The following is a 27409-nucleotide window of genomic DNA, read 5'->3' on the forward strand; positions in this document are numbered from 1 at the left end:
TCTGAGTAGTGTGAGAAGGCTTTCAATGGCCTAATAGACTCCGTGTGTCAGGCCCCTTTTCTCAGGGCCCCTGACTACAAATATGTTTTTAGTGTGCAGACAGATGACTCTGACACTGGGATAGGTGCTATACTGTCACAGGTAGATGAGAAAGGCAAAGAACACCCGATTGGATTCATTAGTCACCAGCATAAAGATAGAGAGGTCAGGTGGTCCACTGTAGAGATAGAATGTTTCTCTGTTGTGTGGGCCCTAAAGAAGCTGAGGCCCTACTTCCATGGGACCCACTTCACTGTGCAAACTGACCATAAGCCCTAAAAAGTGGCTAATGAACATGACAGGAGAGAATCCCAAGTTGTTCATGTGGTCCATAAGCCTGCAAGGGTTTGACTTCACCATTGAGCACAGGCCAGGTGTCCAACATAGCAACGCTGATGGGTTGTCCAGAATGTTTAGTTGACCTGAACATGAGACTTATCCAGGGGTGGATTAATTCCCCCTGTCCTCGGTCTGAGAGGGGCAAGTGTTAGGAAAGATTTCCCTTAGGTACAATTTTCCCTCCATTTATGGATCCCCCCAAACTTTTTGCTTTTGTTTGGCTAACCTAACCTGACTCTTTCCAGTTGAGCACAGCATTCAGCTGCACTCCTCTGGGCTTTTTGGTAATTTGTTATGGGGAAACTGACACTTCCCTCAGGCTGCCAGGATGGGGAAACTATGTTTCCCTTAGTCTTTAACTATGTTGCCAATTCTTGGTAACTTTTTATCTATGTATCAAGTACATTACAGTACCGTGCATAGGGGCCCTCTTGTTTTATGGCCCTAGTCACCCTCCTAGGATTTTTTGGTGATTGTACAAGTGTGCCTCGGATGAGCTGGTGCTAGTGCACATGGGCTAGTGCCCTGGAAGATGGTTGGGATTGTCTGGGCTCAATCCACACTACTGTTGCCAGTATGTCTGGTATCCCTGAATGACTGGAACCACCGTGGGCCATGATTGGCCCACGCCTGGCGCGAGTGCAAGTGAGCAGATTTTCCATTGGCTATCCCAGATTTGAGCGCAAAACGAATCTTGGATAAGAGAAGGGGCTCTGCATCCGTTCCAGGTCGATCACCTGAAGTTCACACCAAACTACAGACGGAGCCAAGTATCCTGAAAAGTAAGAGCAGACCTGTGGAATAGCCAGAGAAGTGCTGGAAGGTTTGGCACCCTGACCCTACTGCTGTTCCTTCGGACCCCTGCTTTTGTATCGATCACAGAAGGCCTGCAAGGGCCCTTCGACCCTTTGGAGTAGTGGGACCAACTCCTCTCGGCACCTCCTGCTTACCCTCGAAAAGAGCCTCTTCTGAAGTGTTCCTGGGCCATCCAGTGAGCTGAGCAGGTGGAACTCGGGGTATCGTATAGGAGCGCTTCCGTCCCGAGTTGACACAAAAACTTTGGGAATCTCTAACTTGTGGTCCTGGGCCCTCTCTGCCACAACTCATACTACCTCCACTACGTCGTGATTTATGAGAGTGTGCCATGCCACTAGCATTTGCGGTCCCTGTGTCACCCTGCTGTGGTGACCGTCATTGTAGGAGTCCTGCCTGCCTGCTCTCCTGTGCCCTGAGACATGCTGCACTGCAACTGCCTTCTTTTCTTCATCGAGAGCTGAGGAAAGGCTACTGTCCCGCCAAAGACGATAAGAGGCGGAGCAATGTGTAACTGCAGGGGTTAACCTTACAAGCAACCTGGACTAGACTGGCACAGTTTGGCCTGGACTGTGTTGAGGGTACGGTGAGTACTTGCATCACTTACTGGTGGCCCGGTGGCATAGCCATTAGTCTTTATGGACGGGAATCCCAGAAAAGATACTCACCTTAGCTGGGCTAGCCTGCACTCCCAAGCTTTTCCCAAAACTCGAAAGTCGCTCTACCTGCAAGGGTAGACCCTCCTCGAATAATAGGACACTGTTCGTCATCACCTCAAGCCCCTTCCTGACCTGCTACAGCTCTCTGAAGCAGATCCACTTTCTCTTTTACGCAAGACTGCGTGTTGATAACACACTGCTGTACTTTTGAGCACAAGGCTCCCCACTCCATAGGGCTGGACTGCATAAATTAGGGATTAACTCTGAAGAACTGCCTAATGTGATATTTGTGTTACCTCACCTCTTCTGTTGCAGGTTGTGGTTTGTTCCCTCTAGTATCCACATTAGGCGAAAAGCATTTGTATATATGGTAAACAGTGTAAGGGGTGTGTTGTAACTGTTTATTATTACTGTGGTTTAATCATGTTTAGTTATAAGGCCTATAATAAATGTATTTTGTTAAATACACTTGTCTAAGAATATTCTGTGAAGTTTTACTGTGTGTGCTCATTGTGGGCTTCCGATCACTCTCACCTCCCCTGAGACTTAGGCCCTCATTACGACCCTGGCGGAAAGTGACTGACCGGACCGCAACAGCGTAAATAGCGTTTCCGCCATTGCACGAAGGAGCAAAGTGCGGCTAATTACGACCCATCGGGCACGAGCATTACGCCATGGCGGAATCCGAAAGGCTGCGATGGCGGAAACGACCCCAAAACGGCCCTTACCGCCGCCGTACGCTGCACCAGGTGCAATACCGCCACCCATCTTAGCGGTCACCGTAATGAGCGGTCACCGTAACGAGCGGGCACCGCAAATTACGGCCACCGTAAATATACGGAAACGGAAGTAAAAGCATGTGGCCGGAACGGGAAACAGCACGCCGCACAACTATAAAAACCGAATCCCAACACAACCATTAAAAATCCGACCCTGACACACATCCCAACCCGTTAGCAACCCCAGTTAAAAAAATAAATATGGGAAAGGTAGCCAAGAAAGCGTGTGACCGCAAGCGGCAGGTACACTTCTCCCGAGAGGAACTGACCGTGCTCACCGAGACCCTCCAGGAAAATGCCGCCGTCGTCTTCTCCAGTCAAATGACCAGGACGGCCCTTGCCAACAAGAAGGCCATATGGGCCCTGGTGGCACAGCGCGTAAGTGCGGTGGGGACAACACCCCGCACGCCACAGCAATGTCGCAAGCGGTGGGACGACCTGCGGATCCGCGTACGCAGCATACTTTCTGCGAACAGGAACATCGCCACAGCTACCGGGGGGGGTTCAGAGTCGCCCATCAAGTTGACCCCCTGGGAGGATATCTGCGCCTCCACCATAGGAATGGAGAGCATAGAGGGAGTCGGAGGGATGGAGAAAGGAGTGCCGACATCCGGAGAATCAGGTAGGTTGGCCAAGAGTAACAATGCGAAATCCACAAACCACGAACATGTGCAGTACCATGTGACCCCATAGTGCAATACATACTTTGCCCTGACAGCGCCCTCTAAAAGTCAGAATGAATAAACAAATCAATCAAGATGCCATAAACAACCCCCACATGTGCAGCATGCACCCCCAACTGCAGGCAGCCAAATGAATGCATCCTCAATCCACACGAAAATGAGACCACCTCCAAGGCCCAGTCCCAAATCAGCCTCATGTACCACCCCAATGCATTTGATACGTTGCCATTCCAAATCCGACAGACCCATAACTAACGCTCGCCCCTCTTTACTCCACCACAGGGTCCGATACCAACGACGAGCTGCAGGACACCCCTACCAGCACGCCTGCAAAGAGGGCCAGGACCAACGTCCCAAGAGCCTCCACCTCAGGTGCAAGGATCAAGACACGGCAGCAGCAGGAATCAAGTGGCAGCACACTGGAGGGGACTGCAACAGGCACCCCAGCAGCCAGCAAGTCCACAACCCCAGCACCACAGGTCCCCCCAAAGAACGTATCTGATGGCACTGCCTCTGGTGGTAGCAGCACCATAGGTGACACAGCTGTCATGCCAGCATGCTCCGACACGGAAAACAGTGCTGGCGACGTAGGTACCATCCATGACCTTTCCCAATCCCCCTGCATGTTCCATCCCCTACACCATGACGAAACCACGCAGGGGCACCCTGAAGACGACGACTGGCCAACCCCCACAAGTCCTGTGCCAAGGCAACATGTGTTGAGCAGCCCCCCTGTCACACCACCGCAAATGTCCATGGCCCAGCAGAGGCAACAGTCCCTCGACCTGCTGATCGAGCAACAGCAGGAAGTGTCCACGCTACTCAAGGACCATGCAAATGAATGCGGGGGTTCCAGGGCAGCCATGGAAACATCCACCGAGACACTCAGGGCACAAATAGAGAAAAGTAGTGAGAGCCTCAGGGGAGAAATGGAGAAAAGCACCGAGAGCCTGAGAGCACAAATGGAGAAAAGCACCGAGAGCCTGAGAGCACAAATGGAGAAAAGCACCGAGAGCCTGAGAGCACAAATGGAGAAAAGCACCGAGAGCCTGAGGGGGGAACTGCATGCGACGTCCAAAGACGTTTGTGCTGAACTTGCTGCTGTGCGCCGTGTGCTCTCGGAGCTCTCACAAACCCTCAGAGACATGCATGGACGCGAGCAGGCAGAGACATCATCCGTGGCAAGTTCCGTCCAGGGCAGCCCCCAACGCAGATCTGGCAGGAACCTGCGCTCCACGGGCAGGGGTGCCCCTGATACCCGTAGAGGGGGCTTGCAATAGCGTCCAACCACGGACAGCATGCATATTTGGACACTGGTGTTGGGGGGGGAGGTAGTAGGGTGGAGGGGGTGTGTTGGGCTTCACTGGGTGGCGGGTCCATAGGGTGTATAAATCAAATCACATTAACAATACAGCATCTCATTATCATCCAATGACATGTGTGGACATTGATATTTGCGTACGAGGCCTTCATAGGCGTACAGTCCACAATGTGCCTGTACTACACACACACAGTGCCACAGGTCCCCTTTCCGTGTAATAGGCACCATGCGTGGTTGCTAGAAGCATGCATCTATGATGCTCTGTCGGATTGCACGTGCATCCTGTGCCTCATGGACTCCTTGAGGTGCCTCCACATCCCCACCCTCATCATCATCATCATCTTCAGGTGCATGCAGTACAGCGTCAGGGGGCATGGGCACATTCCTACGTATGCACATGTTGTGCAGCATGACACATGCCATGACCATCTTAGAAACCTTCTCATGGCTGTACATGAGTGCCCCGCCAGACCTGCTGAGGCTGCGGAAACGAGCCTTCAGTAGGCCGAATGCCTGTTCAATGACCACACGGGTACGTGAGTGGGCATGGTTGTAGTCCTCCTCATGCTCGTTCTGTGGGTTCCGGATTGGTGTAAGGAGCCATCTCTTCAGTGGATACCCGGCATCACCTGTATGAGACGAATAAAGGGTGTCAGTGGAATGATAGTGCTAAGTAGCCCCCCCCCCCCTCCTGCAAGGTCATTGACGCATCAAATGGTCCACGATGTCATGCATGGAATGAGACTCACCGAGTAGCCAGGATCTGTGCCCTGCGTGTCGCTCCATGTAGCGTGGTATTCTTGTGTTCCTCAGGACCATAGAATCATGGGTAGATCCTGGAAATCTGGCACAACAATGCGTAAATATCTTGTTGGAGTCACACACCATTTGCACATTGATTGAATGAAATTGTTTCCGGTTGCGGTACTGGACCTCCATGGCATGTGGGACAACCAATTCAACATGGGTGCAGTCGATGGCACCAATGCAACCCGGGATGCCGCCAAGTGCATGGAATCCCACTTTTGCGTTGGTAATCTCCTGGTACGTGCGTGGTAGTGTGATGTGGTCGTCGGCGTGCTTCAGGAGGGCATCGTGCACTTGGAAGAGTGTCCGTGAGAACAGTGGCTGTGAAATGCCATGCAACTGTCCCACTGTGTGCTGGTAGGTGCCTGTGGCCAGGAAGTGGAGTGCAGACACCACCTTCAGTAGGGGTGGGATGGCGGTTGGGCTATCTATCATGCTCACGAGGTCAGCATGTGTCATGTCCACAATGGCGATTATGGTGTCCCGGTCCAAACGGTAGAGGGTGTGGATCTGCTCAGCAGTGAGGTTGAACGGATCGGCTCGGAGGCGTGGGATTGCGGGCCGCTTGCGTGGTGGTAGTGGCAGTGCTTGTGGGGCTTGCTGACCCTGCCTTGCCCTCCTCCTCCTCCTTCTCCTCCGTCTCCCCTGTGCGCCCGGTTGTTGTACCTGTTGTTGTTCGTCGTCTTCTTGTAGTTGTAGCACTTGCAGTGCTATCTGGTCCCCCAGGCCCAACATCGCTAGTCCTGCCGGTAGCATTTTGGAGTGGGAGTGGTTGTGGGAGGGGTTTGGGTCTGCTATATATGTGCTGTCGGCCTGTATGGCCTCCACCTGTGCTGATTGAATGAATCTGTGGCAGATGCAATCCCTTCTGGCCGAGCACGTCCCGCACGTAAGGCTGCATTTGGCCGCATGGCATCTTGGGATTGGAATCATGTATCAAATCCCGATGGCAGTGTGATGTACTTTGACTGATTTTCATGCTATGCTCCCATTGTTACACATGCTATGATTGCAGCCGCTTACATACCTGTGAAGAGTCAGTGGTATGTAGGGCTCGATCGATGGCCGACCCTCATGCAGCACAGTAACGTACATCACCGACGGGCGTGGCGTCCCATTTGTGATTGCAGCCAGTTAGCATTATGACACACAGCCGCACTACATTGATGTAATTGTGAATGCAAGCGTTCACAGAAGCCTTTTCGACGTAATGTTGCAAGTGAGGAATTCGAAGGCCAGCATTTTTGGTTTTGAAGTAGCGGCGAGGATACGCCCACAGGTCTGGCTGGAAATGTAACGTTCTATTGTAGAATGTCCTTGGGACATGGCCCATAACGAGCAGGCAATGAATGATATGAATTGAATGGGATGCGCAATAGCGTAGTGGACGATAAGGCAGGACGTTCCCAAATCCATCTTGCTTCACAACACTACAGATCCGGCCAGGGGCACAGTGGTTTTTGCAGACTGCATTACGCACAGACGCGATGGAAGTTTCACATATTATGTGAGTGAATATTCATGCGTTTTCATTGCGGGATGAGGGAATGATGAATGGATGCATGGACAGATGATTCCGTTTAGGGTCTGCCATGTACATGGGTTTTTTGAATCACTCCCCTTCCCCTGCGCTATGTGATGCAAGGCTGCCATAGTGGGACTTACGTCTATCTGCCCTTGTCGGATCCTCCCTGTCTCGACGCGCCTTCATACACTTGTGTCTAGGCACGTTACTAATCCCATGTCATGGGTTCTATCTTGACGGACGCATGCACAGTAACCGACGTTGCCAATGGTGTATTTACCTCGATTGATTTCGTTATGATTCGATACTGATTTAGGGGTGTGTATATTCCTTTGGAGTGGGCTAGCATGCATATGGGTGTGGATTTGGTGTGTTGAATGAAGATTGTAATGCATCATGAGTCCCGTAATGCAATCGGTTAATTTGTGTTTCTTTTGGGTGACAGGTATCTCCTGCCCTATTGCAGATGCCATCTCTACGCCACTCCTCCAGATGGTTTTTACTCTCGACTCCTGCAGCTTCGGGTGAATCAGTGGAGCACCATTTCGATCTTATGGGACGATCGCCAATGGGCCACATGCCCTTACGCTGTACTGGTGGCTAGGTGCAACATTTCGGCCTTTCAGCTCGACTAGTGCCTGCCTCATGGGACGGACCTGCGGTTCTTGCCGCTTCCATGTTGCCTTTTGGAACGTTGATGTAGGCCCTGTGTGCCATGATGGTACAGGGCGTCACACAAGTGGAAGCTGGTCAATTATTGCAGATGCAGCCCTCGGTGATGATGGTTGTTTTGGTGTTATTTTGCAAATTGCTGTGGGGCCTTTGTCATTTGGATGTGCATTTAAATTGTATTCCGATATTTGTCGTGTTGCGTTGTTCTTTGCAGGTGATGTGGCGATTTTCGCTTTGTGGCGGTATGTATTGCGAGATGATCTGCATTGTGTTCCGCCTTCTGAGTTGAGTTGTGTGGTACAGTACTGGGCGCGTTTGCCTACGTAGCACAGTATGGTCACGGATAGGGGCTGCCATTGTGACTGTTTACATGATGTGCTGTTCAGGGGCGGGGGATTGGCTTTTGGCCGACTGGTGCCTGTCAGCCAGGTCGATTGGTGGAATGATGGGATGTTCAGAATGTGGCTGGTCACAGGTGACTGTGTTTGCGTGCGTTTGTTGGAGGGGGACTGGGGTCATGTCCATTGGAATAGCTTCTGTATTGATGCCATCTGTGCCCTGCAGCTCCCATCGGCCCCTCTTGGGATGAGCCTGGCTGCTCAGTCACTCTGCCAACTTGTGTGGTACATGCTTCTGCTGATGGTTGGTTTGTTTACTGGCAAGAGTACAGGGCTGGTGCAATCCCCCTCAGGATGCTGTTTTGGATGTTGCCTTGCGCTGGTGGCAAGCGATGGGGGACTACTGTTGTTTTGTGTCATGTGTTCTTGATTTTCATTTTGATGTATTGTACCTTCACATGCCTGTGCTGCATCAGTACGGCTATGGTGACATGCCGTACATGGATGCCCACTCACGGGGCGCTTTGAGCCCCTGCATGCTTTTCTACGTTGGCATGCATGGGTGAATTGTAGATTTCACTGGTTGCATAGTGTGAGTACATTGCGCCTGCCAGGAGTTGTGCAATGTGGCCAGGGAGTGGAGTACAGGCACTCAGTGGGCCATTTACGGTTGGTTCACGATGCCGTATTTCTCGCCATGGCGGAATTGTACTTTACGACGTGCTTGATGGCGTTCAGTACATGTCCGCTAGGGTCAGAATTCGCGTACCGTTGCGCCATGGCGGTGATTCCGGTTTTGCAAGGCGCGCGTGCGCGTACTTGGTGCAGTTAGCGTTGCCGTTCACTGCGGTGTCGCTAATGGCATCGTACTTTACGGTGACGGGTCATAATCGCAACGAGCGGTGTTCGATGGCGGTATTGCATTTCCGCCATCATTTTTCCATTTCCGCCAGGGTCGTAATGAGGCCCTTAGTCTTGACTGCCTGCCAAGCTACCGTAGATTGGTCCGCTTTGTCTGTCCAGAAGGTTCCCCTGTTCCACTAAACTTGGGTGGCCTCCTAAACTTAACCACACCAGGTTAGAGTTTAGAAATCTATCTTAAGACTCTTCACCAACCCTTACAATATCGCCAAAGTAACACACTCCGGGAGGGGAACGTCAGTAATTCCAGAATTATTCCCTAGTTTCTGTCCATGCAAGGCTTTCCTGTGGAGGTCAAATATGGTCAGAAAAAGAAGCGGCCCCTAGCGCAAGGGTTGACGGACTAGTATGATTGTGCTCAAGAAAACTGTCTAAAGGACGAAAGTCTAATGACCACCAACAACATGGAGGCGTACTTAACTCCCCCGCACAAGGTCTTTGAAGAAGACACGTGTTAGGGAATACTCACAGTTTATGTGGATGGGTGCTCCTACCATGTTGATAATAACGGGGAGAAAGAACTAGTGGTTGGCATTGGGAATTCCTGGGTGAATGATACTCCGGAACCCTCTACTGGTTAAAAATCAGGACCCCAAAGCAGTCAGGTTAAAGAATTGATGCCCGTTCATCAAGCCATCCTCACTGCAGGACACCACCAACTCAACGAACTGGTCATAATCACTCACTTTGATTATGTCAGGAATGGGTTTGTGGAACATCTGATTAACTGGAAGAATCGAGGCATGCTTTGCGCTATCACTAACCCTTAAAGCATTCCAAACTGATCCAGTCAATTGATGATCTGTGACCTCCAATGAGATGACTATCTATAAGATAAGAGGTAATTCCAAAATAGAAGGGCCAGATAAGACTGGGAATGACCTGGCTGACCAGCTTGCGAAAACCGGAGCTCTGCAGGGGGATTTCATAGAAACCAAATGCCTGCTGGGTGAAATCCAAATTGCTGCTGCCACCAGACCAAAAACTCATTCTAACAGCAAACTCTCAACCGTCCAGTGGAATAAAGATACCCCAGTTGTCGATTTGATCACTGCACAGAAACAGGACCCGATCGTGGACATTTCTATCAACACATTGAAGACCCTGTGCGTTTTCCTCTAGCAGAATCTGATTACACCAGTAAAGAGGATCTCTGGGTGTTGATGAAGTTTTTCAAGATGTTCTGGATCCAGGACGGTTTGTTGGTAAGGAGAGCCCTATCTGGCTGTGACCAGTGGGTGGTACATACCTCATTCTGAAGCCTGATGTTGAACCATGCCCATGATGCGGCCACAGCCGGTCATAGAGGGTTTCACATGACATCAGAAATCATGTGTGAGGTTACCTACTGGCCACACATGTGCCAGGACCTCGACACTTACCTAAAAGGGTGTCTTGTGTGTCCTCAATTTCAAACCAGTTCACTCACAGAGAGCTCCCCTACAAAAGAGGGGAATAAAACTGCCTTGGTCAGATATGCAAGTCATTTTCATTGGGCCAGTGATTTGCTCCTCTAGGGGGAACAAGTACATGTTGACTGTGACATGCTTGTTCACAAAGTGGGTTGAATGTCTTGCAGCCCCGAATTGTAAGGCAGAGACAGCTGCTGCACTAATGATCAACCAAATCTTCTGTCGTTTCGGCCTCACGCAAATGATTGATTCAGATCAAGGAAGTCATTTTACTAGTGAGGTGATGGCGAAGATGTGGGAGATTATAGGGGTAAAAAGAAAACACCACATTGCTTACCACCCCGCCTCAATTTTAAAAGGAATCAGACCAAGGAGCGGAAGTTTCTCCCGTCTTGGCATGGTGCCTTTGAAATTGTAGATAAAATATCACCTGTTGTCTACAAGATCCGCATCCCAACTGTTTACAATTGCAAAAAAATGTGGCCTGCCAGAAAGGTGCTGAAAACCAGTGTCACCCAGAGTTGGAGTCTCTGAAAGCAAATTTCTGTGCAGGGCAGAGGGGAGGTGTGAAAACGGGATGCAGGTGATGCAATCAAGGCTGAACTCTGAAAAAATCTGATCACAAGGTTTCAGATGAGAGGACAGGTTGCCAGATGTCTACAGTGGGGGATCTCTGTGTTGACCGGTGCATCCCAGGTAGTTACGATCTGCAGCCTACACTTCAAACAACAGGGAGACTAATAAAAACACTGGCCAAGAGAGGCAAATGGCGCTGGAGACAGGAGGGCGCCAATTTGCAAAACCTAAAAATTTGCTATTAATTTAAAAGGACTATTATCATTTAGGCATTTTTCTCAGCATCTTTAAGTCGTACTTACTTGATTGAGGTGTCATTTTTTTAGCGAATTTCCAGGCGATTACGCTGAAATAAAATGTATCCACCTGCGACTTAGTGAATTGTATTGGCAAGCTAAAAGGCATTCCTAGATGTTCTGAACCTGTCCCAGAAGAGTTGGCAAACTGGTGTAGGGTAAAATTAGTAATGTGGAGAGGAAATTACATGTTAATAATAATGTTTTCAGTGTAAATGGCGGACAACTGCCACACTACCATGCAGCATAGTGAGGACCTGGCGGTCCTTTTATTAAATTCCTCATGAGTACCTGAGGTGGAATATTTGTATATTATGTCAGTTACTAGTAAATTATGAAGTTTTGCTACAAAACTGAGTTTTGCAAAGAAAGTTGACCTGAAAACAAAAGGGGATTTCAGAGGGAAGTTGCCATATGTCTGTTCTAGACTCTTAAACCAATCCATAGAGAGAGGTTGGATTTCGGAGGGGAGAGAAGGGTAGCTGGCCAATCCTCATTGTGAGAACTCTTGCAAGGAACTGCCCAATGTTGTATACCTGATGGTGTTATCACTAGCACATAAAGTGGAGGCTCTATGAGAGAAGGAGGAGCTGCTAAAATTACCATCTGACAGCGACAAGTAAACACCAAAGGAGATTACTGAGATTGCATCTGGGTGGAGCAGTCTATTTCTGGGAAGGCCTAAAAGCGGACTGGACTCTATGGTGAAGAGCTGGGGACCATATTTGAGAGTGGAGTGACCAGACTCCTACCCTGTTCTTAAAGTTCCTGAACTTTAAACAGAGGTTTTAAATGTGAGTAGAATTGAGCCAGTTGAAACCAAAGGTGTGGGAATCTGCTTTCCATAAATCCTTTCCCTTCATAGTGGATGGGAAAAACTGTGTAGATCCTTAGCCTATTTAACTAAAACAATATTAATTGAATTAAGTCCCTTTTGGAAGAACACCGCAGGGTGAGTTTTGTTCAAATTCAAAATGAACAAAGTTAATTCCCAGTGTGGGCTGAAAACTAGACTGTTATTTAATTGGGTCATCCTAATTGTCCAGCTTCCCCAACCAAGGCCTTGTGGAGGGTAGTCTGAAATCCGCATTTTTATCATCCAGCTTCCCCAACCCAAGCCTTTAAGTGGACTTTGTCTGTAAACCTAAATTCTGAAACGATCCCAATTTTTCTGTCTGACTTCCCCAACACAGACCAGTAGGGACGGTGGTCTAAAAACCCACTGCTAAATCACACCATGTTAATTTACTGCTAGCCTTTTAAGCGCACAGGAAAACCGAAACATTTAAAGTAATTTTATTTAGGGACCAGTGTTAATGATCATTTCTTTTGAAATTTGTATAAAGTAAAATATTGTGATTTGAGGTTTCCCAACCAAATTGTGTGAGCTATTTATGTAGAGAGAAGCTTCTTGTGTTGTACCAGTTACGCTCACCTGGTATCCACAGGGACGCCACCCAGCCGGGTTACTCGCTGGTATGCTTCTCAGCTCTGCCCAGATGTGGTCTGCGGGGAAGGATCTGCCTGAAAATACAGGAGGACTGTGTTCAAGACTGACCAACCGGGGAAGTATCCTCCCTCCACCCCCGTATGATTTCAGCCCCTCTGGGCCCTCTCCTCACCTGGTGATAGAATTAGACATGCTCTCCGTCCTGCCTTCTTTGCAGGGGCGCGTTGTCTTTCTTGGGCGTGTGCGGTCCAGTTACTTCACTGACGCCGGCCCTTTTGATATTGTTCAGGTAGGTCTTATAGCTGTTCTTTAGTTTTGTTGCTATCCTGCATGCCTTTCTTTATTTAGAATGTCTCTCTTTCCTCCCTTAGGTATGCAGAGCTTCAGTGCGGCGAACTGGCTTGGTTGAGCCCCACTGGTAAATGATGGCGCATTAAGAGCGCTATGATGCGGTAAGTAACGCTATGCGCAGCGCTGCAAAGTCTTGCCTTTGCTAACCTGTGTTTTCCTTCCTTGTAGGTCGCGGTGTTCTTCAGCACGAGTAGAATGTCCAGAATGGTGCCAGCCGTCAGGCGACCAGCCAGGTAAGTCTTTTGAGCAGTTCGTAATTTACAAATGTCTCTACTGCTTTCTTTAATGTTGCCTCTATCTTCCTCTTTCAGGTCGTGCTGTCCGGGAGGCGTGCTGATTCAAGGAAGATGTTCTCAGAAGCTGCGAGTGGTTAAAGATGAAGACTTCTAATGATGTTCATTTTGTCTCCTTGCAGTTTCTGCTTCTCCGAGGTTCGAGGGAATAACTGGACACGGTGAGTGTCACGCTGCAAGCTGCAAAGTAATGCGAAGCGTGTTGTCTTGCTCGGGTGTGGTTTAAATAGCCCTAACAAAATAGTCCAGGTAAAGTAGTCCCTGGGCTACCACACCCAAAACACTAGACCGCATAGCTTGGTTCTTGGGAACCAAGCTATGTGGATGCCTCCATGTTGGCTGGCAATTCAATAAGTAGTTCCCAAGCACATGTTTCTCATGGTGTATGAGCCTGGCGCCAAAGACGCCAGGAGTGGCCCCAAGAGGGCTTTGGAAAAGGATGCCTGGCTCTAGAGGCCCGAGTCCTGACTCCACCTGGCCAATGGGTTTGCCAGAGGGGGTTTTGGGCGAGGGTCATGACAGTACCACGGATAAAGTAGTGTGTGACATTTTAGTGCGATTTTCTATTATCCAAATAAATACAAATATAATTCCTGTACACCGGCCTGGTTCTTGGCTCATTTGTAGCTCAGGGAGAGGTATCCCAGGAGTATGATATGCATCAGAAATAAGGCTGAATAAAGAACTGACATTAAACCGTTTATTGTGTGACCTAGATTAGGGAGGGCAGGAACTCCGTGTTGAGGGTGGCCCCTCAATAAACCGTTACAGTTGGACTGGTAAAGAAATCCCAGCGGGTTGCCAAATGTCAATGAGCAATGCATATATGATGGCATAGAAATTACCACTACCCTTTTGATTTTGTCTGAAAGTCCATGTTCGGGACAAAAGAATACAAACAATCGAGACAATTAAATCACGCGGTTGCAGGTTAGGAATGTGATTTCAGCATCATATAAGGACAAAGAGCCTTAACTAGAGAAAGGGAAAGCTATTGCCTATACAGGTTTTATAACAATAGTATAAGTAATCATTTTTGGCTGACAAGTTTAAGCAATCAAAAATAACAGTTATCTTAAAGCAGACAGAGACTCGTTAGGACACCATACATTGCAGATCTTTAAAATTCACAAGAACATACTAATTGGAGTATGGATGATTAAACTTGAGAGGATTGTTACAAACCTTAACTTGTATAGAAAACTGTGAATTTCTAAACAGCTGATGTGGTCAGTTAAAGGCTATTATTCAAAGTTTGGAGAGGAAAAGATTAAAAACAAACTTGGTTTGAGTTTAGAAGCGCAAAAGCGTATGACAACATAACATTTCAAAGTTACTCACCACAGTGACTACCGCATTCCTAGTCCATAATCCCCTTTTTCTCCATACTTATGGATGTCCAGCATGGAGACGGTAACAGATGTTTTAATGAGTGAGCATATGTGCAGAGTGTAGGTCTGACTCATACTCACCCCCAGCTGGGCCGAGCCCACTAGTCAGCTGTGACCGCCTACGTTGGGGCCAATCTTAGCTCAAATGTTGGGTGGACATATGGAGGAATGTGGACTGGAGCTCCAAGGTGTCAAACGGCATATCTAATATATATTCCTGTATATCAAGGTTGAATCTGGCTGCTCACATCTAGGCCTGCCTTCAGCCATCCCATACTAGGCATATGTTAGTAGCCACTGTATCCATGTAATGAAGCCTCCAGAAAGCCTGACTGAAAAGCTGCCTGGTGTTCAGTTGAAAGGAGAGCCTATAAATCTGCAATTTCTGTCCAAAGCCTTTGAATACTGGTGACAATAATCACATCAGGATTGGCCTGCTAAAAATGCAGAACACCACTTTGGTAGACCTTCTGTCCAAGCCATTTGTCGTCTTTGGTAAGGGGAGGGCAGATTGAGGAAGAAGCTGCCGTCTTGTCGCATAACATAGGTAGTGGTTCAGAAGTAGTCATGGGAGTAAGGGCTATTGGGCCAGGTCTGGCTTTTGAGAGGCCTGCGGTGCATCTGTGGGTCCTGTCAACCCGAAGGGAAAAGGGAAGTGGATACAATAATAAACCAGGTACTGCTTGCCACCCTCCAAAGCCTTGTAACTGGTTTTGGACGACTCACTTAGACCTGTGGAAAAACACACAAGTGTTACATATTATCCCAACTGCTCTTCTGATCTTTCTGGTGTGTGTGACTAACACTTATTCTCTGGTTTACCTGAAAGCCTCTGTCTGCAGCTGAAAGGCTACTGGTTGTCCTTATCCTCTGTTATTCTCTTCCTTTACTGCCTTCAAAGGTTCTTGTCTCCTTGCAAATAAAAACTTGCTTTTAACACTTCTTTACTTTGTTCCCAAAAAGGTCTTGCTGCTACCTCTGAATTGCTTAACTTGAGCTCCTGTGTTAATTACTAAAAGGCATATAACAGCTGTAAATAACTTCTTGAACGTGAACTTTAACAAATAACCCATTTAATTCTTGTATCCTAGAAACAATAACTTAACTCATCAACTTCTTCTGCTGCATTGCGTTAATCCATGCAAAATGCTGCTAATAAGCACTGCAGTCTAATGACCTACGACTCTGTGGCCCTTTTAAAACATACGCAGAGAGAGTCTAAGGAATACTGAGGCACTGCTTCTTTGTGCCCGAAAGCAAAAATATTAGTAACGCACGCCCAAAACAAGATGTTAAATGGTTAGTTAATTAGATTTTGACCGCATGCATTTCCCCGAAAAAAATTACATGCGCAAAACACATTTACTTCACATTGCTCTCTCTCTTGCCATCCCAGATGAGTACTCCATCACCCGCCTTGATAGAGACTAAAATTGAGCCAAAGCTGGGGGTGTGGCCTTTATAGCTAAAACTTCTCTTGAACTCAGGCCTTCACCAAGCCAATCCTTTCCAACAGCTGAGCTATTGTCAACAAAGTTACCCCTTTTAGCTTCCTGAACAATTACCATCCACCTCATATATAGACCTCTGGGACTTCTTTCCAAGAAGACATTACTCTCCTCCTCAATGCCAACACCAAGCCTGTATCACACATTACACTAATGTGAGATCTGAACCTAGGTTTTCAAAGATGTCAAGGTGTTAGCCCTCGCCAACACAATATCAGAATTAGGCTTTATACTTCGCATCACTAAACCCACACACAACAAAGGAAGGACACTAGACTGGCCGGCCGACCTCAACTGTGACACAAATATACTCTGCATCACACCGTGCGCATGGTCAGACCACCACCTTATCTTATTCACCATCAAGAAAGGTCAACTTCTCAACCATCAGAACCTTAAATCTCCACCTACATGCACGAGAAATAACCGTAACATAACAGTCGAGAAACTATTACCTTTGCTACAGCCTATGACCAACTTCACCACCACACACTCGCACCATACTGACCTAGTTCATCTATACAACCACACCTTACTTAATGCCATTAATACAATACCCCCCTAAAACTGCGCAAAGCCAAACTTCACGCCCACTTAATCTTGTGGTGCAATCTGCACCTTAGAGCACTACATAAAACTAAAAGAAAGGCAGGAGCTCTTTGGAAAAGCCTTCCATCTTCCCTCAACAAAGACATATTCCTAATAACATCTCTCAATTACAAAGAGGCTATTCTCCAGACTAAAAAAGACCCTACAATGATCGCATCATTCAAGCTAAATCTAGTACCAAAGAACTGTTCAATATACTTAGAGAGTTGGAATCTCCTGCTGCACCCCCTGACACCAGCACTAAAGATTTCACCTGGTGCTCCAATTTTGAGAAAGCTTTATTGGACAAAATGATGATGCAAAAATATTAGTAACGCACGCCCAAAACAAGATGTTAAATGGTTAGTTAATTAGATTTTGACCGCATGCATTTCCCCGAAAAAAATTACATGCGCAAAACACATTTACTTCACATTGCTCTCTCTCTTGCCATCCCAGATGAGTACTCCATCACCCGCCTTGATAGAGACTCAAATTGAGCCAAAGGTGGGGGTGTCGCCTTTATAGCTAAAACTTCTCTTGAACTCAGGCCTTCACCAAGCCAATCCTTTCCAACAGCTGAGCTATTGTCAACAAAGTTACCCCTTTTAGCTTCCTGAACAATTACCATCCACCTCATATATAGACCTCTGGGACTTCTTTCCAAGAAGACATTACTCTCCTCCTCAATGCCAACACCAAGCATGTATCACACATTACACTAATGTGAGATCTGAACCTAGGTTTTCAAAGATGTCAAGGTGTTAGCCCTCGCCAACACAATATCAGAATTAGGCTTTATACATCGCATCACTAAACCCACACACAACAAAGGAAGGACACTAGACTGGCCGGCCGACCTCAACTGTGACACAAATATACTCTGCATCACACCGTGCGCATGGTCGGACCACCACCTTATCTTATTCACCATCAAGAAAGGTCAACTTCTCAACCATCAGAACCTTACATCTCCACCTACATGCACGAGAAATAACCGTAACATAACAGCCGAGAAACTATTACCTTTGCTACAGCCTATGACCAACTTCACCACCACACACTCGCACCATACTGACCTAGTTCATCTATACAACCACACCTTACTTAATGCCATTAATACAATACCCCCCTAAAACTGCGCAAAGCCAAACTTCACACCCACTTAATCTTGTGGTTCAATCTGCACCTTCGAGCACTACATAAAACTAAAAGAAAGGCAGGAGCTCTTTGGAAAAGCCTTCCATCTTCCCTCAACAAAGACATATTCCTAATAACATCTCTCAATTACAAAGAGGCTATTCTCCAGACTAAAAAAGACCCTACAATGATCGCATCATTCAAGCTAAATCTAGTACCAAAGAACTGTTCAATATACTTAGAGAGTTGGAATCTCCTGCTGCACCCCCTGACACCAGCACTAAAGATTTCACCTGGTGCTCCAATTTTGAGAAAGCTTTATTGGACAAAATGATGATGCTTCAAGGTAAGATAGAACAGAAAAACCTAGCCTCTCCTCTGTCACATCTCAACCAGCCCCTTCAGCTCCAACCCCGACCACTCACAACCTATTTAACTTCCCTCCACTTTATATTAAAGAAGTCAAGGACATAATCATAAAAAATATAACCATCAAAATGCCAGGGGGACACTTGCCCTGTTCCTATCATCAAAGAGGCAGCTAAGGAATTGGCTCCGTTCATTACATCCTTAATCAATGCATCATTTGAAACAAGTACAGTCCCCAACAACTTAAAAGATGCATGGGCCCTTCTCTTACTAAAAAAAGCCAAATCTAGACCCTAATAACCCCTCCAATTACAGACCTATCACTACAGTACCATTTCTTCTGAAAATTCTGGATAGAGCTGCAGATTCAAGAACATTTGGAATTAAATAATCTCCTTGGTCTCAGACAATCATGCTTTAGACCCAGACATAGTATAGACACGGCTCTAATCAACCTTAAGACACAAATTGAAGACTTAAAAGACAAAGGTAAACTTGCCCTCCTGTTATTATTAAACTTATCGGCTGCATTTGACTTAGTTAATCACAAAGTCCTTTGTAATCATCTATCCTCAGCAGCAAATGTTTCCGATAAAACTAATACATGGATCCAGTTGTTCTTAGATAACAGATCGATGAGGGTCTTTGCACCCTTGGTTTCTGCCGAGCCAGTATCTGTCACCTGGGGCATCCCCCAAGGATCTTGTGTGTCTCCAACATTATATAATGTGTTCACGAAGCCCCTGTTTGATGACCTTGACTGTCTGGGTGTCACCTACACTAATTATGCAGATGATACTCAGATACTCATACCCGTCACTGGAGACTACGAAACTGACGCCAAAGTACTTAATGAGATCTACCTTATCATACAAGCCCGGATGGCTAAGCACAGACTCTGTCTAAACGACGACAAGACAGAGTTACTCCTCTTAGGATCCCAAACTAAACTCAACAGACTCAACGGACAGTTCAAATCCTTTGACATAGACGGCAACATCATTAAGGTCTCCAAGGATGTGAAAACTCTAGGCATCTTCATTGACTCTGCATTAACTCTGACAAGACAAACCAATGCAACAGCTTCCTCTACAGCTTACACTTGCAAGCTAATTAATACCTGTAGACTGTTCTTAACTTCAGCTAACTGTATATCCATAGCCAGAGCACAAGTCTTATCTGAACTAGACTGCTGCAATGAGCTTTACCTGGGAACTAGTCAAAGAAACTTAAATAAGAAGCAAGTATTACAAAACAATGATATTAGATCAACACTGAACATCCCTAGATCCCAACACATCTCTGAAGTTATGCGCAACCTGCACTGGATTTCTGTCAAGCAAAGGATTGGTTTCAAAACCTTGTCACTCACACATAAGTCGCAAATCTAGCGCCCAAATACTTGACTAACAATTTCTCTCGCAACATCTCAGATCGACCTACCAGATCTGCACAATCTCACTGTCTTAAGATCCCTAGGTTTAAACTTCAGAGGGCAGGAGGCAGCAGCTTTCCCGTCCTAGCAGCTAAATTTGTGAACACGTTACCTGCAACTTTAAGAATAGAACCTTCCTACCATATATTCAGGATAATAATAATGTAGAAATGTGGCTTTCCTCACAAGAGACCTAGCAATTCTTCTCTATTCTTGCCTAACCTGACTTACTACTCCGTTGCACTTTCACTGAACGTGTTATATGGCTTTCTCTTTTCTCTATTCTTGACTAAATTGCCTGTACTACTGCATTGTACTTTCACTGAACCTGCTGTATTACCATAACCTCAATGTACCTGTGTAACATTTTTATATGTAAGTAATGTGCTCAGATGCCTCAGGGCTTGTTGCGCTATACAAATAAATTAAATACAAATAAAAATTACCTTGCTACCTTAGTCTGCTGCCACAAGCGCAAGAATTCTCGGCGACCACATGCTTTTAACTACAAGAGCTGGACAATCATGTCTCGGTGAGATAAAGGCAAATTCCACAGCAATTAGTTTACAGTTTTTTCAATCACAGTATTAACACAATCCTCATCTATTTTGAGCTAAACAAGGATTTTCACTTAGCTTCCTGTGTTGGAGTTCATGGTGTCTTCCCCTTGGGTATACTCTCAACGTGTTCCAGTATTCTCTGGCTTTCCTTAAATGATTTTTCTATGGGTTTTCCTCTGGAGCTCCAATATACTGTGACCTTTTTTGCTGATTGTCTGAATGAAAGGCAGTTTAGAACCTTTCACAAGGTTCCAAACTACCTCATTGGAACTGCAGAACCAATCAGCTCTAAGAATTGTTGACGCGATCTTGAACTGGGATCACACCTGAATCCTACAGTGTACTGGCTGTGGAAAATTGAGTGGAAACTTTCTTATTAAGTAAACAACAGTTTTCTAGAATCTCACTTGTTTCTTGCATTTTACACCTGCCCTGCGCTGCCAGAATCCTTTCCTAGCTAGTAGACTAAAGGGGAACCTAATGCCCTGTCACAGGGCCTGGTTTCTCAGGTCTAAGATGATGAAATCTCCTAACCAACCTACAAGCATGAACATCATCTGCCCCCACCCAAGATCTCTCTTTGGGTCCATAACCTTTCCACTCTACAAGATATTTTAAACTTCCTTGCAGAACTGTAGAATCTAGAATCGCTGTATCTCGTACTCAATCTCAGCAACATCTGAAAGAACTGGGCCTAGAGCTCTCTGCAACCTAGTACCCTTCCTGCATGGCTTGGGGAGACTTACATGAAATGTGGGGTGCACCCTTAAACCTTGCAGCAATTTTAACCTTATCGAAACTGGAGAAATTAGCTGTTCAATCTCGAATGGGCCGATATAACGTGGACTAAATCTGTTTCTCCCCTTCAAGGCTATGATTTTGGTAGATAGCCACACAAGCTCCCCTTTCCGATATTCAGGTGCAAACCTATGCTTCCGTTCAGCGAACGTCTTGTAATTAATATTCTTTTTATGTTTTGACCCATTGTTTGAATTCTGTCCTCTACATCGTGCATTCCCACCTCCTCTAAAAGCAATCCCCTTAAAAACCGTGGATAAAAACCGTGATTGGCAAAAAAACGGATACATGGAAGTGGAATCTTTTACTGTGTTATTATATCAGAACTCTGCTAGCCATAGTAAATCTATCCAGCTTTCGTCTGAGCCCAAGTATCAAGGCAGTTATTTCTCCAACTCCTGGTTCACTCTCTCGGGATGATAGCTAGTAGTTAAATTGATCTCAATCTTCAATTCCTTGCAGAAGGCTTGCCAAGACATAGACACGCTCTGCGATCACTAGGCTTGGTAACCCGTGAAGCTTCACGATATTCTGCATAAAGGTCTGTGCCAAGAAGGGGCGGTAGCTGCGCCCTTAATGGGAATAAAGTGTCCAGCATTAGTTAACACATCCACCACTACTAGGATGGTAGTGCATCCTTTGTCAGGAGGTAGATCCACAACATAATCCATAGACACTGTGTGCCAGGGACGAGGGGGAATGGACAGGGGCACTAACAATCCAGCAAGTTTCTGATTCTCGGACTTGGCCCCGGCACAAACTTCACAGGTTCGTAAGTAATTCAAGGCATCCTCAAACATACTCTTCCACCAGAATTCTCTTCTCAGCAATTCCGAGGTTTTCCTAAAACCAGAATGTCCAGCCAATGGGGAGTCATGACAAAACTCTAAGGCCTCTTCTTGAAGATTTTCTGTTGGTAAATACAAATTAGAATCCACATACGGCAATCAGTACTGAATTTGTCTAACTGGATCCTCCTTCTCCCAGTTTTGAAGCTGCTCAGTGTTCATCTCCTGCCTGATAAATTCACCAAAATCTTTAATTTTCAGCACTTCTCCGACTACCAAAAACGTTCTCTGTTAACAGTGGCGTGGGAGGATTTGGACTGTCTTTGGAACTTCCAGGATAACACCCCGATAATGCATCTGCCTTATCGTTCTGTCGCAAAGGCTTATATGTAATTACAAAATCATATTCTGCAAAAAAGAGAGACCAACAAAGTTGTCTGGGTGTCAAGGTTTTTGCTGAACGAAGAAATGTTAAATTTCTGTGGTCTGTCAGAACTGTCACTCAGTGCCTGGCACCCAGAAGGTAATGCCTCCACTCTTGGAAAGCAGCTTTGATTACAAGTAATTCCCTGTCTGAACTGGGATAGTTCTGTTCTGAAGGAGAAAACGTTTTGGAATAAAACACGACTGGGTGAAGCTGCCCCATTTCGTGATGCCTTTTAGATAACACGGCTCCCATGGCCACATTCAAAGCATCCGCCTCCATACAAAATGGCTGGCCAAAATCTGGGTGTAGTCAAATTGGTCCTAAAATGAAGTTCTCCTTAAGATGACAAAAGGCCTCTTCTGCCTCGCCACTCCACTCAAACTTCATTCCCTTATTTAACAGTTTGGTGATGGGTGTCACAAACAGAGAAAAGTCACGAATGAAGCAACAATAAAAATTGGCAAAACCAATAAAACTTTGACTTGCTTTCACGTTAGTTGGTGTTGGCCATTCCCTCACAGCCCTTGTCTTGCTTGAGTTCATTTCTAAAACATCTGGTGAAATCACAAATCCTAAAAACGATACTCTAGAAGTGTGAAATTGTCTTTTTTCTAACTTGGCAAACAAATGGTTCTCTCGCAATTTGATTAACACCAACCGGACACGAAACAATATGTCATCTATATAGACGACCACAAAGACAACCAAGTATTCCAGGAGCACTTAATTGATAAAAAACTAGAATGCTGAGTGGGAATAACAAAGACCAAAAGGTATTGGCTACTATTAAAATAACACAAATCTTGTTCTCAATGCTGTTTTCCTCTAGTCGCCCTCTCGCATTGAAACTAAATGATATGCCCCTCTTAAATCAAGATTAGCGTATATATTTGTTCCCTGAATCCTGTCTAGCGTCACGCATATTAAAGGGAGAGCATATCGATTTTTCAGTGATTTAAGGCCTATAGTCGAATACAGGTTGTCAGGGTCTTGTCCTTCTTGGGTGTTAGGACTGATTTCCTATACTCTGGCCTGGTGGACAGATGTATAGAAGGCCAACCTATATTGTGACAGGAACAACTCTGGGAAGCTGTAGTCAAACCACTTTAGGTAGCAATGAAAGGTGGTCTAGGCTAAGTTCTACAGAGGTGGTGAGTATGTAAGGGGTCCACAATGAGGTCACACAATGGGAATCACAGATTACACTTAGGCAGGATGTATAACAATACAGTTATGTATTTATGGCAAAAACACACTACAGAAATATTACTGCTAGCAGGTAGACTTATCACACAACACTATCAAACTAAATACATATATGCATTCACTTTGTTATATGGCATAATACATATCAGAAACTCCTGCAAAGGAAAGGTTAGACAAGTAGTATGCACAAAAAGGTCCACAGAGATGATCCCTATTTAAAATTGTCCAGCCCTAAATTGTCTCAGGCATCGTGCCCAACAGTTCAGGTTCAAGTTGCACAGAAGTTAGGAGGCCACGTTTTCAGAGGAGAATTGCCTAGCATTTCGGTGCTGGACTGCCCCAGGGCAGAACAAAGACTGAAATGTTTTGGATATTTTTCCTCTGTGAAAGATAGTGAGCTAAAGAATCTGGTTAAGGATCCAGGACTAATGTCTGGCAGAGGGACTCCCAGAACCCCCTTGTTAATTTGCATAATTTAAGTAACTTTGGTTCTCACCCTAAATTACTAGGGGAATCCAGACGTGGACCCCTTGCTCACTATTCTTAGAGAGAGGCACAGCTCCATCCTACTGATGAGGTCCAACCAGACCGAAACACGTGTCTGGGGTTGCTGTTGGTACTCTTGTTCAGAGGAGTACTACCTAGTTTCATCAGAGAGAGCGATATGTTCCTAGTTTCTGGAGTGAGGTGTCATCTAGAAACAAGGAACATATTGCGACTTGCAAGAAAATTTTATTTCCGCACTAAAAATGGCACCTTTTAAAGAATTACTTTAAGGTCAGCACTCACTCTCTCTGATGAAACTTATTTTTCTTAGATTCTGTTCTTTAGTAACATAATGCATAGAATTATCCTACCAAACTTTACTATTCAGCTGAACACCAACTTGCGAAATCCATATGACCACGGCCACTTACAATCAAGTACTGTTCCCCTTCAGCTACACTTACCTGCCTAGAATTAAGTCACCAGTGTGTGATGATTATTTAAGAGAGAATTCAACATCTCACTCATGGGGACCTTGAATAGGAAGGACATTGCTGTTATCAAGTCTTGGCAATTTTGTGTTTACTGTAAAAATTGGTGATATAAATTGTAAATGTACTCATAATGTTTTGAATTTTGATAACTAATAACATGAGATTGATCAAAGTTTATTTCTTTAACTTTTTTTTGTAGAAGTAATTGAAAACACTTGCTCCTAATAAAGAGTCTCACTCGAAACGCATTTGGCCAATATTTGTATCTTGTGAATCATGGAATTGTCATTTGAATTATTAATGTTATAACTTGCTGATTGTTATAAAATATGCAAGAGTTTGAATTTGAATTTTAAACAACTATGGGTCAAGTTTGTTACCCTATCTTTTGGATAACTTACTTGGGGTTGTATGTACAAAGAATTTGGCTAAATAAGGCCATGGATAGTGTGCAGGGGATGGGAGTTTCCTAACGGGGAACTCTTCTTTTGTTCTTATTACTTTACAACCTAGATGCCAAGGTTGTTGTTTCTCCCCCGCACCTTGAATCATACAAAATCCTAACTTCATAACTAGACATACCCTCTTTAAAAATAATTACATCCAAATACTCAACTAGGAGTGCTCGGTGTCAACATTGGTTTAGTCCATGGGATGCCACCGCCAGCCTGAGACGCAAGACCCTGCCCCCCTCCCAGGTAATAATATCTTCTGGGAGTGAGGGGACTGGTGCCGCATCCACAGCCGCAGCTGCTGAGGGGAGGTCCAAGAGGCCAAGGTTGGATGTGGACTCCTCTGCAGATGAAGGGGCAGGTGAGCCCCCACAGGGGCATACTACGGAAGACGGCACAGAGTCATCCAGGTTGGTGGGGGGGGTGTTTGAGGAGGAGGCCATATTAGACCCATGCATGGGGCCTGGAGGGGGTGGTTCCACTGGTGCAAGTGGTGCAGTCCAGGGGCAGGGGCAGGAGGTAGCACAGGTCGCCGTGGAGGTGCCTGTGTGTAATCCTGTCCCTGATCCTGTGACTACATCATCCTGCACCGGCATGGATGTCTCTGTCCAGGCCTGTTCGCAGGTAGGGGATGTGTCTACGTCAACTGACCTTCCTCTACTTGCAGACGAGGCAATCCGTGACAGGGTTGAGCCTGTCCTAGTCAGTGTCGCGTTGCGCACACAGGGGATTCGGGATGATGTGTGTTGTTCCTGGCAGAACAAGGCACATCATTTCGGACACCTGTGTGGCCGCGTCGACTTGCTAGGACAGGTCGTTGGCACAGGGTTCTTCCGTGTGCTGGACGTTCTTTCAACCCCCTCCTCATCTGCACACCCTATGCGCCAGTCGTCCTACGTGCCATCTTCCCGCCTATGTCTCACCTGGGCACCCTGTGGACCTGCCCCATCCACCTTGGCCAGGCTGGTGTAGAACACATCTCTTCCACAGTCGGGAGTCGGACGACCAGCAGAGGTGGTCACCCCAACAATTGGACCCCTGCCAATGGAGGATGTGCATGCACCTCCGAGCAGGGCACGAGCACAGCGGCACCGGGGGATTCCATTGTCCCAGTGGCCGTCGTGGTTGCAGAGGCAGTTGGCATTAACGCAGTGGCAGGCTCGAGGTGGGAGGCGTCAGGCCTCGGGGCTGTCTACATCACGGGGGTAGGCATCGGCCGATGGGCAGGAGGACCCTGGACTACGTGTGTCTTCGGTGTGGCAGCGGTTGGGCCTGCAGATAGATGCAGAGCGGCAGCGGGCAGAGAGGGCACGGCTCACAATGGTCAGGGCGGAGAACTCCATGCACCGGGCATTGAGGCGGGCAGCGTTCCTTGAGGAGACTCGCAGGGAGTTGGTGGAGACCATGGTAACGTCCCTGTGGGCCCTCGAGGACACATCCCAGGCCCGGCTCCGGGACATCAACATGGAGTTCGATGATGCCCTGGCCAAAGACATTAATATCAAGAAGTGAGCCGTTGGACTAGCCCACCAACACTGTAAATAGTTCCTTAGTGTTAAGTTTATATATTTTTTTTTTTTTGGAGGTCATCGACATTGCTCCACTCTTTTGTATATAGTTCTTTTTTGTAGGTAGTTTTTTGGACAGGTCTGCAGTTCGGGGTCATGGACCCTTTGACATTTTTTGCCTTAGTTGGACTTGTGTGGATTGTTTTTTAAATTTTTTCTTTCCCATGGTGTAGTGGGTTTCCTTTTCTTATCAGTATTTTGGAACTGGCTGCATTTGTTTTGCGGGGTCGGAAACAAATGCAGCCGTGATTGGCTAATTCTGGTCATAGACACAGCAGACGAAGAATGCAAAAAACAAGGGGCCGAACAACTTGAAATTGATAAGAAATTCCAAGATGATGCCACGATACAAGACGCAAAGGCAAAACTGTAGAAACTGGAAGTCAAAATCGACAAATTTAAAGCAATTACAATCAAAAGAAAAGCCCAAAAATTCAAAAAGGATCTCCAAAACTATGCAGAGGAAAAAACCTACCCCTATCTGCGTGACAACTACTACACTGAGCTACAACAACAAGGCAATTACAACAGAAGAAATAGAGGAGTCACCTTTTCAGGCACCTCTTCAAGCAGCAGTGGTAGCGCATCTGGAGGGCCAGGAAATCAACAACAACTACAACAACCTTTTTTTCACCGGGGCATGCAACGAGCGTGCCCAAGAAGAAGACAAACACAGCAGGGACAACAAATGAGGACCCGACAGTGGTACCACAACCAAGGACAGCAGAGAGGATTCCAATCTTCAACTTATCCGAACACCATAACCTCTCATTCTGAGCAAAACCTCCTTGAGAAAGGTCTCTCTTTTGTACCGGCTGCCAAAGCTCAGGCCTTCAATACAGAAGTTGAACTGAAACGATTCTTTCGAAATATTCGTCTTAAATATTTTTTCGACGTATATTAACCAGAACACTCGCAAACGGAC

This window comes from Ambystoma mexicanum, chromosome 13 (genome assembly GCF_040938575.1).
Source record: "Ambystoma mexicanum isolate Mex_15411 chromosome 13, UKY_AmexF1_1, whole genome shotgun sequence".
NCBI lineage: Eukaryota > Metazoa > Chordata > Amphibia > Caudata > Ambystomatidae > Ambystoma > Ambystoma mexicanum.